Raw genomic sequence first — 12,853 nt, 5'->3', positions numbered from 1 at the left:
TCTTGATAAACCCCTGTAGGCCTCTTTTATCCCCCAACAGGTGCCCCATCCGTCGGCTTACCGACCTCCTGAGATGCACGCTCCAACATGTCATGCACCTGTTTAAAACATTGAATTGCCTTCCAGGACCCTCCATTAACCTGCCACAAATGAACATTGGTGACACCTCACCTATGGACGTCCTGCCACACCTTCAAGGCTGTTTCCAAGCCCTCTTGGATTCCCAAGGCCCACATATCCGTGCCGACGTCATTCAAGTGCACACTTTCGGCCCTCAAGAATTGAGGCGAGGCAGCCTCCAATTCCTTATGCCGCACCACAATGCCACCCTGCAGACGAACAAAACGCCTGACTTCTTTATTAAGCTTCGCCCGCGCCCTGTTAATAAGATCCACCGACCTCGCGAATCACCATGACCTCCGAGCCACCACGTCAGACCAGACGACCAACAAATCCGGAAACTCACCTAACAACTGCAACAAGTCCTGCTTGATATCCCGAATCACATCTCTGGACCGCCGAACACCCAAATCATTACCCCCCACATGTAAGACCAAAATGTCGGGAGGCCTATCTAACGACGCAGATGCATGGAACTCAGGTAACACCCTACCCCACAAGAGACCTCGCAAACCTATCCACCTCACTTGCAACTCCTCAGGCAGGAACCCCAACTGCCTTCCATTTCTCCGCACGTTGGCTCGCAACGCACCCCAGTGAACATAGGAATGTCCCAGAATCCACGCCAAGCACGATGAGGACCCTGTAAATAAACAAAAATTAAAACTATGCCTTAACAGGCAACTAATACAAATGACATAATGACTCAAAACACAGTACAATAAAAACAATTCTTATAACATATGAGGCCGAACATACTTCTGAAAACATGCCGATTCCCAACGGCCAATCCGCTTAATAGCCTCATCCTCTAGACCCCATCTGGCCGCCTCGGTCACCGCGCCTATCCGGAAGGAATGAGACGCAAACTCTCTGGCCGGATAACCTCCCGCATCTAGACACTTCCTGAACACTGCAACAAACTGGAAACGAGACAAGGCCATTCCATCCTGGTGCACTAACAAAGACCCCCCCAACATTCGGCCGCAAAGACAAAAACTCCTCCACACAACGTACAGGGCAGAGCACTGACCCACGCAAAGGGCGCAACAAAATGGCCACTCCCCTGCCTTCCTGGTCAGTTTTTGACCTACGCAACACACATCGCACACCGTCCTCACTCAAACGTATGTCCTCATGCAACAAACCCCCACCTCACGCCCGACTGCTGGCTACCAACTCGGAAACGCTAATGCACCAAAAAAGGCCAAAGAAAACGCAGCCCAAAACAAACAAATCTCATACCCCGACTTACACACCACACCAACCTCATCCCACAAAACCTGCAACACCGGAAAAGAAACTAGAAGACGAGTGTCTGTCCTCACTCCACTGCGTCTATAACCCTTCAAACCAAACCTGGCGAACCAAAAAACTTCTGGACACATCAGCCAAACCACGCAGGCGCAACCAGAACGCCACAGCCACAACCCTTTTAGAAGCAACAGAGAAAGAAACACCCCCACAAAATAAACCAGTAACAAATGCAAGTCCTCTACTACCACTCCACCCCCGACCTGATCCATTAACTGTTTCCATTGGGACCACACAGACGAATAAGCTGACCACGTACTCCTACTCACGGACCGCCTGATCAGATCTGATGAGACTCCAAGGCCACGCTCCAGAGCCACTGAGGACAAGGCAGACCCGTTGCATCTGCGCTCTGCACCAATCTGTGAAAACGATCCCACTGAAAACGAGAAAGGGAATCCGCAATCGAATTATTAACGCCAGGAACATGCACCGCTACAAAGCACACATTCAACTTTAAACCCTTCAGAACCAAGTGCCTAAGCAAGCGCAACACCGGGGGCGAATTGGAGGACTGACTATTAACTGCTTGTACCACTCCCAAATTATCGCAACAAAAACGCACCCGTTTATTCCTTAACAAATCGCCCCACAAATCAGTTGCCAACACAATCAGGAACAATTCTAACAACACTAAGTTACCCAGAAAACCGGCAACTGCCCATTCCTCCTGCCACGGACCCGCACTCCATTGCCCTTGACAAAACGCCCCATAACCACAAGAACCTGACGCGTCCGTAAACAGCTCTAGGTCTACACTGCAAATCGGCTCCTCCATCCACACTGAACGACCATTAAATTCACACAAAAAATGGTCCCAAACTACTAAATCCGCCCGCACCTCAGCAGACAGCCGCAAGAAATGAAAAGGCACCTTCACACCCGCTGTAGCCATGGCCAAGCGCCTACAAAACACCCGGCCCATAGGCAATATCCTGCAAGCAAAATTCAGTTTACCTAACACAGACTGCACCCTACGTAACTGCACCTTCTTTGCTTTACTCAAGAATGCTACCTCGCCGCGCAAATCCACCACCTTCTCCTCGGGTAACCTGCATTCCATTGCCACACTATCAATTACTATTCCCAAAAACTTAACAGAGGTAGCCGGCACCTCAGTTTTTTCCGGTGCCAAAGGCACCCCAAACCTGGCCGCTACCCGCTCCATAGTGTGCAGTAAAACCGAACAGACCCTCGACCCTGCAGGCCCCAAAAACAAAAAATCATCAAGATAGTGCAACACTGAGTTCCAACCCGCCTCTCGCTTCACCACCCATTCCAAAACAAACTAAACTTTTCAAACAAAGAACACGAAATAGCACAGCCTATCGGCAAACAACAATCCACATAAAATTGCCCAGCCCATTTAAATCCCAACAAATAAAAACTATCCGGATGAATGGGCAGTAAACGAAACGCTGCTTCAATATCAGTCTTTTGCCAACAGAGACCCCTGCCCGAAACGGCGCACCCACCGCACCGCCTCATCAAACGACGTGTATGACACAGAACACAACTCGTCGTTAATACCATCGTTTACTGAACCCCCCGCAGGAAATGACAGATTATGAATGAGCCGGTATTTGTTCGGCTCCTTTTTTGGGATCAACCCCAACGGTGACACCCACAAACCCTACAAAGGACACTCTGCAAACGGATCCAGCAATCCTCCCAGCAGCCACTTCCTTTGCAATCTTGTCCTCAGCCACCTCCGGACGCTGCAACGTAGAAGACAAGTTGCGAGCCGCAACTCCTACATCCTCCAAAACACACGGGATCTTAAAACCATCCCTAAAACCATATAACAACAACTCTGCCGCCTCCCTATTTGGATAAATCCTTAGAAACGGCTCCATCTCGTCCACCCTCACCGGAGTCACCCCTCTTCTGATAGTGGGGAAAAAAGGGATGCTGTTGTTGGCAATTCAATGAAGGGTTTTGTAGGTATTTGGCCGATTGGCGGTTCAAGCATGAATGTTCAGGTTGCGGAGGTGCCCACAGCTTGTCGCTGTGTTTTAGGCATGGGAAAGGAAAGGGATATTAGGCTGTGCAGAAGAGGACATGACCACAAAAACTACACTACTTCGCACTACTCACGTTTTTCTAGCCCAACTCGCAGGTCTAACCCCGGACACTAATGCAACGTGCCCCCCCTGCAACCCTTTATATACAGCTCAAACAATTTATTGAAACAAAACCCGACACCAGTGGTGGGTGTACCGCCACAAAAATGTGAATGTCTCAATAACTTGTCATGTGGCCTTGAGCATCAATTACAGCTTTACAACGACATCTCATGCTATTCACAAATCGACTTATTGTCTGCTGAGGCATGACATCCCACTCTTTTTGAAGGGTGGCCCTCAGGTCATTGAGGTTTTCAATGGGATTCAGGTCTGGAGAATGTACAGGCCACTCCATTTGGGGTACCCCAGTCTCCAGCAGCCGTTCCCTAATGATGCAACCTTGATGAGCTGGCGCATTGTCGTCCAGGAAGATGAAATTAGCCCTGTGCTGTTCATGCAGAGGCACAATAACTGGATTAATGATGTTATTTAAGTAGTATGGGCTTGTCACTGCACCATTCACAAAGTGTAGGGCAGTTCTGCATTGACTAGACACACCTGGCCACACTGTAACACCACCACCGCCAAAGGCTCGTCTGGTGATAACAGTGGCGGCCATCATTTCTGCTCATCGCAAATCAACTCAGTGAACAGCACTGGGGCCCACTGGTCCCTCGTCCAGCATAGATGCTCCCTGGCCCATGCAAGACAATGATGCCTGTGCCCGGTGGTGTGGTCAGGTACCCTTGCAGGTCATCTAGCACACAGACCAGGCTGATGTAAACTGTTTTGAATGGTCTGACATGACACTTGGGTGCCTCTCACCTCCCTTAAATGTGCCTGGAGTTGTGTGGCATGCATCATCCACAGGGCATTGTTCACAATGAAGCGGTCATCAGTGTGGGATGTGTCTAAAGGATGTCCACTTCTATGCCTTTTTGTGACTCTTCCAGTCTCTCTGTATCTCTGATACAATCTGCTGATGACACTCTTTGACTCTCTAAGCTCAGTGGCCACTTCCGTCTGATAACATCCTGCTTGAAGCCTCGCAATGGTGAGGTACTGTTGATCAATTGTTAGGTGTCGTCTTGGTCTCATGATATCAAAATGTGAACAACATGATGAGGAGGACTGTTTAAATACCAATTCTAATTGAATCAGGACATTTATTGATTGATTCATACATCAAACACCTGTTGTGAATTTTGCCATTAAGCTCCTTGTTAGAGAACAGCAAGTTGTGCAAAAAGTACTGAAACACTGAACATGTGCATTCAAAAGTTTAGACAAGGTCACATTAAGTTCACCTGTAAAGGTTAGAATGCATTTTAGGTTCATCCTGAAATTTCACCCACAAACCAAGTATCCCCAATTTTTGGTGAGTAGTGTATGTTGTGCTGTTATTTCTGAATAAACCCCTGTTGTTCATCGTGCGACACCGGATGAAGACCTGATTAATCCGCTGCTAGCAGTATGCTTTTAGGTCAGCCCTTTTTCATATCCACTTTTAGTACAGAGTCTGACGCTGGTAGCACTGATTGGATAGGGTTAGACTGTGCAACTGGTAACAACCACTTGAAACTTCATCATAAACCACTAGCAATTCGTTCATAAACTTCTAGTAGGAGTAATATAAGAATAGAACAATTTAGTGTCATAAAAAGAGATGCTCCAGAATTATTAATACATGGGGAATGGAAGTAGGCACTAAAACAGACATGTCAGGAGAGGTGACAGGACTCTAGAGTGTAACTGAAAATTTTGAGATTCCATCATTGGTAGTTGAAATACAGGAAGATGGCCTGAGATCATAAGCTTTGAGAAAGACCACCATTTTATTGATTTAAGACATAGGAGATCATCATATCTACTGACCAACGTTAACTAAAATTACAAAGGCCACATCACTGCCCACCTGGTGCCAAATGTAGATCACCGCTGTATGAAGAACAGAATTCCCCAAACTCATGTTTTCCTAAAGTCCCGTCCGTCTTTTGACGGATACCGAGCTGTGATGCAGAGGAAACTCTCTCTTGATTGTTGGATTTTTCTTGCAGGCTACAAGTCGCACCTTGTACTGCTAAAATATAAAGCTTACAGAGTCAAGTCTCAGCAATTACTATAGGCTTTTCTTAAAACAATATATATATGGCTCATGCACATGACACATACGCACTGCAAAAAAAAAATATATGGAACGGACTCGGACAAATTATTGTGAGCTAAAACCTGTTGTGGAGCCCAATCAGAGATCAAGTGTAATGTAAAGATCTGCTCCTGTTCTGTGCTTTTGGCTGACAATAACTGATGGAAATAACTGACTAAATAACTGAAGTGTGAACTTGGCCTTATGCACATTTGGCATCCGTTTTAGCCATTTTCATCTGAGATCCGTTATTTTAGAAGGGAAAAAAAGTCCTGTATGCAGGAAATGGCTAAGGATACTTTCACACTTGCATCAAAGTTTTCCGGCTTAGAGTTCTATCCTAGGGGCTCTATACAGGAAAAGAACGGATCAGTTTTATCCTAATGCATTCTTAATAGAGAGTAATCCGGTCAGTATGTATCAGGATGTCTTCAGTTCAGTCCTTTTACGGTATTTGGACGGAGAAGGACGGAGAAAAAAACCGCACCAGTTTTTCCGGCCAAAAATCCTGAACATTTACCAGAATGCCGGATCCGGCTTTTATATTTCCATAGGAATGTATTAGTGCCACATTAAAATTGCCGCATTGACGTAAATGTAAATGTAAAAAATAATTATACCGGATCAGTTTTTCCGGATGACACCAGAGACACGGATCCGGTATTGCAATGCATTTGTGAGACGGATCCGCATCCGGATCCGTCTACAAATGGTTTCCCTTCCCGGCGACGGAACTGCCTGCCGGAATCCAGCAACGCAAGTGTGAAAGTAGCCTAAAACAGATGCCAAATGGGCATAACTGATGCTCAGGATCCGTTTTTTACAGGATACTTCATTTTTATGTTCTTCTGATGGATCAGAGGAACGGAAAAATCATCAGTGATGTGAACCCACACACTGGCCACACAGCGCTAAACTAAAGGCGTGCTAAAAGCCTCACACAGCTCTAATGGTTTGCTGCCATGAAGGGAGGGGGGATTTCTCAGCTTGTAATAAGAGATGACCGAGCGGAGGAAGAAGACTTTTTAAAGTGTCCTGAGACTCTTCTGGGAGGGGTACTGTGGGAAATTTACCACTCAAAGGTTTTAAAGGATAACCGCAATTACTATTACAGACGGGGAAGGAGGAAACTTTTTTGTGGGATGAAAAGTTTGGTATCACTTTCCTGGGCTACTATCCCAAATCTGAGCAGAAGAGAAAGATGTTTCCATCAGTCACTGTGAGAAAGTGGAAGAGGCTCAAACATTCAATTAATCTCCCGGTTGTCCAAGAGGACTGCGCACAGAAAAAACGTACAGAAATGTAAGAGACCGTGATTGGATGCTTGGGGATGTTTGCTAGGGCATCATCTGTCATGACAATCTTAGTGCTAAGCCACAAGGTTCATTCACTGGGGCAGCAGGTAATGTGCTTAGCCATTAGAATAACACAACCAATAGAAGGATTAGGTAATAATCCTCTAAACATAAAATAACATTACCGTACCCTAAATTATAATTTATTTGAAAGCTTATTTATTCAGGTGTATCGTGCTTGCATTAGCTGAGCTCATGCCACTGTAGGCATCAGTCCACATAAATCTTTTAGGTTCATACCGATCTAATCAGAGACCTTTAAAAAAAATATATAGTATCTGAGCATTTACTTAAAGGGGTTGTCTCACTTCAGCAAGTGGCATTTATCATGTAGAGAAAGTTAATACAAACTACTTACTAATGTATTGTGATTGTCCATATTGCTTCCTTTGCTGGCTTGATTCATTTTTCCATCATATTATACACTGCTTGTTTCCATGGTTAAGACCACTCTGCAATCCACCAGTGGTGGTCGTGTTGGCACACTACAGGAAAAAGCACCAGCCGCTCTGGTGGCCGGGACAGTGGTAGTTCACATAGGCTGGTGCTTTTTCCTTTAGTGTGCAATAACGGCCACCGGTCGTAACCATGGAAATGTGCAGTGTATAATGTGATGGAAAAATGAATCCAGCCAGCAAAGGAGGCAATATGGACCATCACAATACATTAGTAAGTGCCTTGTATTAACTTCCTCTACATGATAAATGCTGAAGTGAGTCCCCAAGGGGTTTTGCCAACTTTAGCTGTTATTTTAATATAATTCAGAAGGAAAAAATAGTTGCTTTTGTAATTTTACTTTCTGTTACAAAAATGCTCAGGTTGCAAGGTATTCATTTTAATTCACTATAATGGTTCCCCCATTTAATCTGTTTAAAGGCTACGTACACCTTCAGAGGCAATTTTTTTTATTGCAGGTTACTCATTTTTGGATAAAAATATTTTTTTCAATTGGCCATTATTAAAAATATTGAGCCATTCTGTCACAAATGCTCAACTTGTTTTCTAGCTGTGTGACCGGTACTTTTACTTTGTGCAAGTCATCTAATAAACCTCATCTTTACATTACAAAGTCATAAACGCTTATTTAAGCCGCATTCTTATCAGATATAAGATAGGACCTGAGCTATAGTGAGTGGACAGAGAGCAGAGATAAGGAGCCTGTCAGCTCCCCAAATGATGGAAAAGACAGAAAACCCACAGGCTGCTGCTAGAGCATCTCAGCTCTGTACAGAAAAAAGGATGGCATATTTTTAATAAAGATCGATTAAAAAAATGATTTTTTATCTCAAAATGAGTACAATGCAATAATAAAAAAAAATGCCCCTAAAGGTGTACATAGCCTTTAATCTATATATTGTGCATGTCCATCTACTAAGGTGGACGCACATGCTCAGTTCCATCCTTTAACTGCCACTAGCCATGTTTGCCATTAGAAGCTGTGACAGTTAGGTCTCATGCACATGACGTGAGCATTTTGTGGTCTGTGTGCAAGATACATTTTTGTTGCGGACCCATTGACTTCACAGGATCCGCAGTCTACATTTTGCGGACAAGTATAGGACATGTTCTATAATTTGCGTATCAGATATATGGATGCGGAGAGCACACAGATGCCATATATACCATTTCAAGACGTCACAGGCCTCATGCACCCGCGGATCTGCAAAATACGATGCTGCCTTTTTTTGGTCCCTTTAGATAGATCAGTGTGGCAATGTGGCCATCAGACGAAAAAAGGTTGTGCACCCCAAGCGTAACCCCTTTACATTTTTTTAGCATTTACTGATATTGTTTTAGTGTACCAATGTGATGTGCATGCACAATCTACCTGCAAGCTCCACATGTTTTTCTCTTTTGAAGCCGTCTGATGGTCTTCTTACATTGCCCGGTGAGAATCTCTGTAGCTGAACATCCCTTGAGGAAAGCAAAATTTATTGGATGAAATCTTTTTTAGCCTTTGCTTCTCTGCAGATTTTGGAAAGATTGATCCTTTGTTTCCTGGGAAATAAGATGGGCCTCTCCCCATTTAAATAGACTTGCACACGCCAAGTACAATTGCAGGATTCCCATCTTTTAGGGCACTTCTACACATTGATTTTGGGCGTGACTCATGGATCTTTTGTTACTCGTGTGTCGCTGTCGCAGCAAACACGCGAGTCACACTGCAACCTCATTCATTCCTATGGCAGCCCCTCTACACTGCGATACTTGGGGTCGACACAGGCTTGCAACACATGTCACGCCCAAAATTGCTGTTTCGATGTACCCTTACTCATGAGTATTACTCGCTGAGCAAACCCTCTGTGAACTCCTCTGTTTCATCCCTTTGTTTTCTGCTGTTTAGGCCTCTTGCACACGTTTTTTTTTCCGCTTACGTTCCGTATACGGAACCATTCATTTCAATGGATCCGCAAAAAATACGGAAGGTACTCCGAATGCACACGGACGTCATCCGCATTTTTTTTGTGAATCCGTTTTTTGCATACCGCAAAATACATACGTGTGCATGAGCCCTAAGAATAATAACAGTAATGCAAATGTATTCATACACTTGCACTCAAGACTCAACAAACTTCCCTATAGACATTGGAACAGAAAAGGACAATATTGCTGCGTACAACTGCAAAAATAAACAAAATAAAAATAAATGTATGCAAGAATAAAATAAAAAGTAAAAATATGTTTTGTATATATTGTAGGAAGACGCAAGGGGCCGTCATTGATGGAAGGTATGTGTCACAGAGGTTCCTGGCCTCGATGAGGTAAGAGCCGGTAGTTTAAAGTGTCAGCGGCAGCTAGTGCTGTTAGTATGGCTGTAAAGCCGATCATGTCCGGCTCTTACTGGGAGCAGCCAAAGTGCTGGGTGGGTGGCTTCTCCCCACGCTCCAGGCCGGGTCTTTTTTGGCCTCTATAAAACCTAGCCAGCAGTCTCAGCTGGGTGTGGTTTTTCCTTCATCTGACAGAGAAGCTGGGGAGTCTCTGTGTTTTGGGACCTGTGAATTTGTGCCGTGCTAAAGGGCTGAGAGCCGCATGACGGGAAACAGGCCCCTAAAGCCTGCTGTGGACTGCGGATGAAAAACTGCTAACCAGACGTTCTATGGACATTGCATGGTGTGAACAAACACCAAGATTGTGAACGATCATTTTGTTTTTCCTTATGTGTGAATAAACACCGAACTGTTTAAGTTAAAGACTTAGTGGTTGCCTCTGTACTGTGTCCGCTAGCCTGTCTACCAGAGCAAATCCACACAATATGTAATATATGTGCCATACACTTTAGGAAAGCTATCCCTCCACACACATGCATGTTTGCCTGGCCAAGTGTGCATGTGTTCTCAATGGGGAGAGAGGAGCTAGGGTACGTCTATATGGCGATTTTGAACGTGACATGATGCTCGCGGTGTAGCAGGGCTGCCATAGAAATGAATGGGGTAGCAAAACAGCTCGCTAAATTGCTGCAACTGCAACATGTGAATTACAAAAAGTCCAGTGGTCTTAGGGTATGACCACGTGGTCAGGTTTCCTGATGCAGTTTTGAAGGCCACAACCAGGAGCGAATTCAAAATAGAGGAGAATTCATAACTGTCTTTTATACTTTCTCTTTTTTCATGATTCACTTATGACATCTGACCGTGTGGCCATACCCTTAGATTTTTTGTGTTTCACATGTTGCAAACGTGCAGGTCATGCTGTGACCCCATTAATTTCCATAGCACCCCCGCTTCACTGCAATATTTGGACATGTCATGGGAGCACAACACACCCAAAATTGCTGTGTAGAAGTACCTTAAGCCTCTGCCTGACTTGTCCGGTGAAAAAAAATATGACTTTTTGGGGTCACTTGCGCAAGCATGTTGGATCTTTTTGCATTTTTACACATTTGATAGCTTCACCAGAGTTATAAAATACTGAACCAGATTGAAATTAAAACTCACTAACTAGACTTGGTTTAAAATCCATAGTAACAGAGATACAATGTAAAATACATTTAGTTACTGTTCATACCTTATTTTCTCTTTAATGGGACTCAAGTGAGTAGATGTGCGCATGGATCCATGATTGTCCGAGCTGCCGATCCAGAATGTTTTTTCCTTCTTTAGGTTGCATCTGGGATAGTCATGCCACAGCTTCTATGTGTTTTATGAAGACACAGACAGGTCATCAGTTTCCATCATACAATGTATTATTCTAGTCCATATGTAACTAGATATTGAAGTATGGAGGATATACACTGTGGGGGGTGGTCCTGGGAAAATCAGGACAGTCAAGAGCCTATGATTAGGGATGAGCGAACCCATGGAAGTTCGGGTTCACGGGGTTCGGCCAAACTTCAGGTCAATGTTCAGGTTCAGGACCTGAACTTGACCCCGAACCCCGTTGAAGGCAATGGGGACCCAAACTACACTTTATTATTTTCCGGTATAACATGGTTATGGAGTCCTGTCCTGCATAACGGAAAGCAGGATGGATCTGTTATGCTGCCCATAGACTTCTATTAAGGCGGAATGCAAAATGGAATGCTTCTAAAGAAATCAAGAAATCTACAGTTAGTCCAGTTGCCTTGATTTATTCTTTACAGATAATGCTTCTAAAGGTTTCCCTTTTGCTTTCCGTCTTAAGAAGGTCATTATTTTCCGATATAACCATGTTATAATGGATAATATAATATAAAAAAAAACACACAAACAACGAACCGAACCTGGACTTCAGTGAAAAAGTCCGGGGCCAGGTACCCGAACTCGCAAAGTTTGCTCATTATACACAGATTTATCCATTTAAAACATTTATTTATTTTAATGTTGATGATTATGGCTTACAGTTAATCAAAACCCAAAAGTCAGTATCTCAGAAAATTAGAATATTGTGAAAAAGTTCAATATTGTAGACTCATGGTGTCACATGCTAATCAGATAATCAACACAAAACACCTGCAAAGGTTTCCTAAGCCTTTAAAGAGGACCTTTCATCAGTCCAAACATTGTAAGATAATTATCAGGCTACATAGAGCGGCGCCAGGGATCTCACTGCACTTACTATTATCCCTGGACGCCGCTCCGTTTGCTCGCTGTGTCCTCCGGTATCTTCACTGAATTGGTTCTACTAGGCGGAGTCTGCCCTGTGCGTTCCTTCTCCCAATCGCAGCGCAAAGCTCACAGCTTGGGAGTTTTTTTAGGGAGAAGGAACACCCAGGGTGAAACAGGGCAGACTCCGCCTAGTAGAACCAATTCAGTGAAGATACCGGAGGACACAGCGGGCGATCCCTGGCGCCGCTCTATGTAGCCTGATAATTATCTTACAATGTTTGGACCGATGAAAGGTCCTCTTTAAGTGGTCCCTCAATCTGGTTCAGTAGGCTACACAATCATGGGGAAGACTGCTGACTTGACAGTTGTCCAGAAGACAGTCATTGACACCCTGCACAAGATACAAAAAGTTGAGTGGAAGGAAAAAGTGAGGTAGAAAAACATGCACAAGCAACAGGGATAACCGCATTCTTAAAAGGATTGTTGAAAAAAGGCCCTAAAATAATTTTTGGGAGATTCACAAGGAGTGGACTGAGGCTGGTGTCAGTGCTTCAAGAGCCACCACACACAGACATATCCAGGACATTGGCTACAACTGTCACATTTCTTGTGTCAAGCCACTCATGACCCAGAGACACCATCAGAAGTGTCTTACCTGGGCAAAGAAGAAAAAGGCCTGCACTGTTACTCAATGGTCCAAAGTCCTGTTTTCAGATGAAAGTAAATTTTGCTTTTCATTTGGGAATCAAGTTCCCAGACTCTGGAAAAGTGGAGAGGCTCACAATACAAGTTGCTTGAGGTCCAGTGTGAAGTTTCCACAGTCAGTGC

The sequence above is a fragment of the Bufo gargarizans genome, chromosome 9, assembly GCF_014858855.1.
Source record: "Bufo gargarizans isolate SCDJY-AF-19 chromosome 9, ASM1485885v1, whole genome shotgun sequence".
Classification (NCBI taxonomy): Eukaryota; Metazoa; Chordata; class Amphibia; order Anura; family Bufonidae; genus Bufo; species Bufo gargarizans.
The sequence above is the reverse complement of the archived record's forward strand: the minus strand, read 5'-3'. Positions refer to the sequence as shown.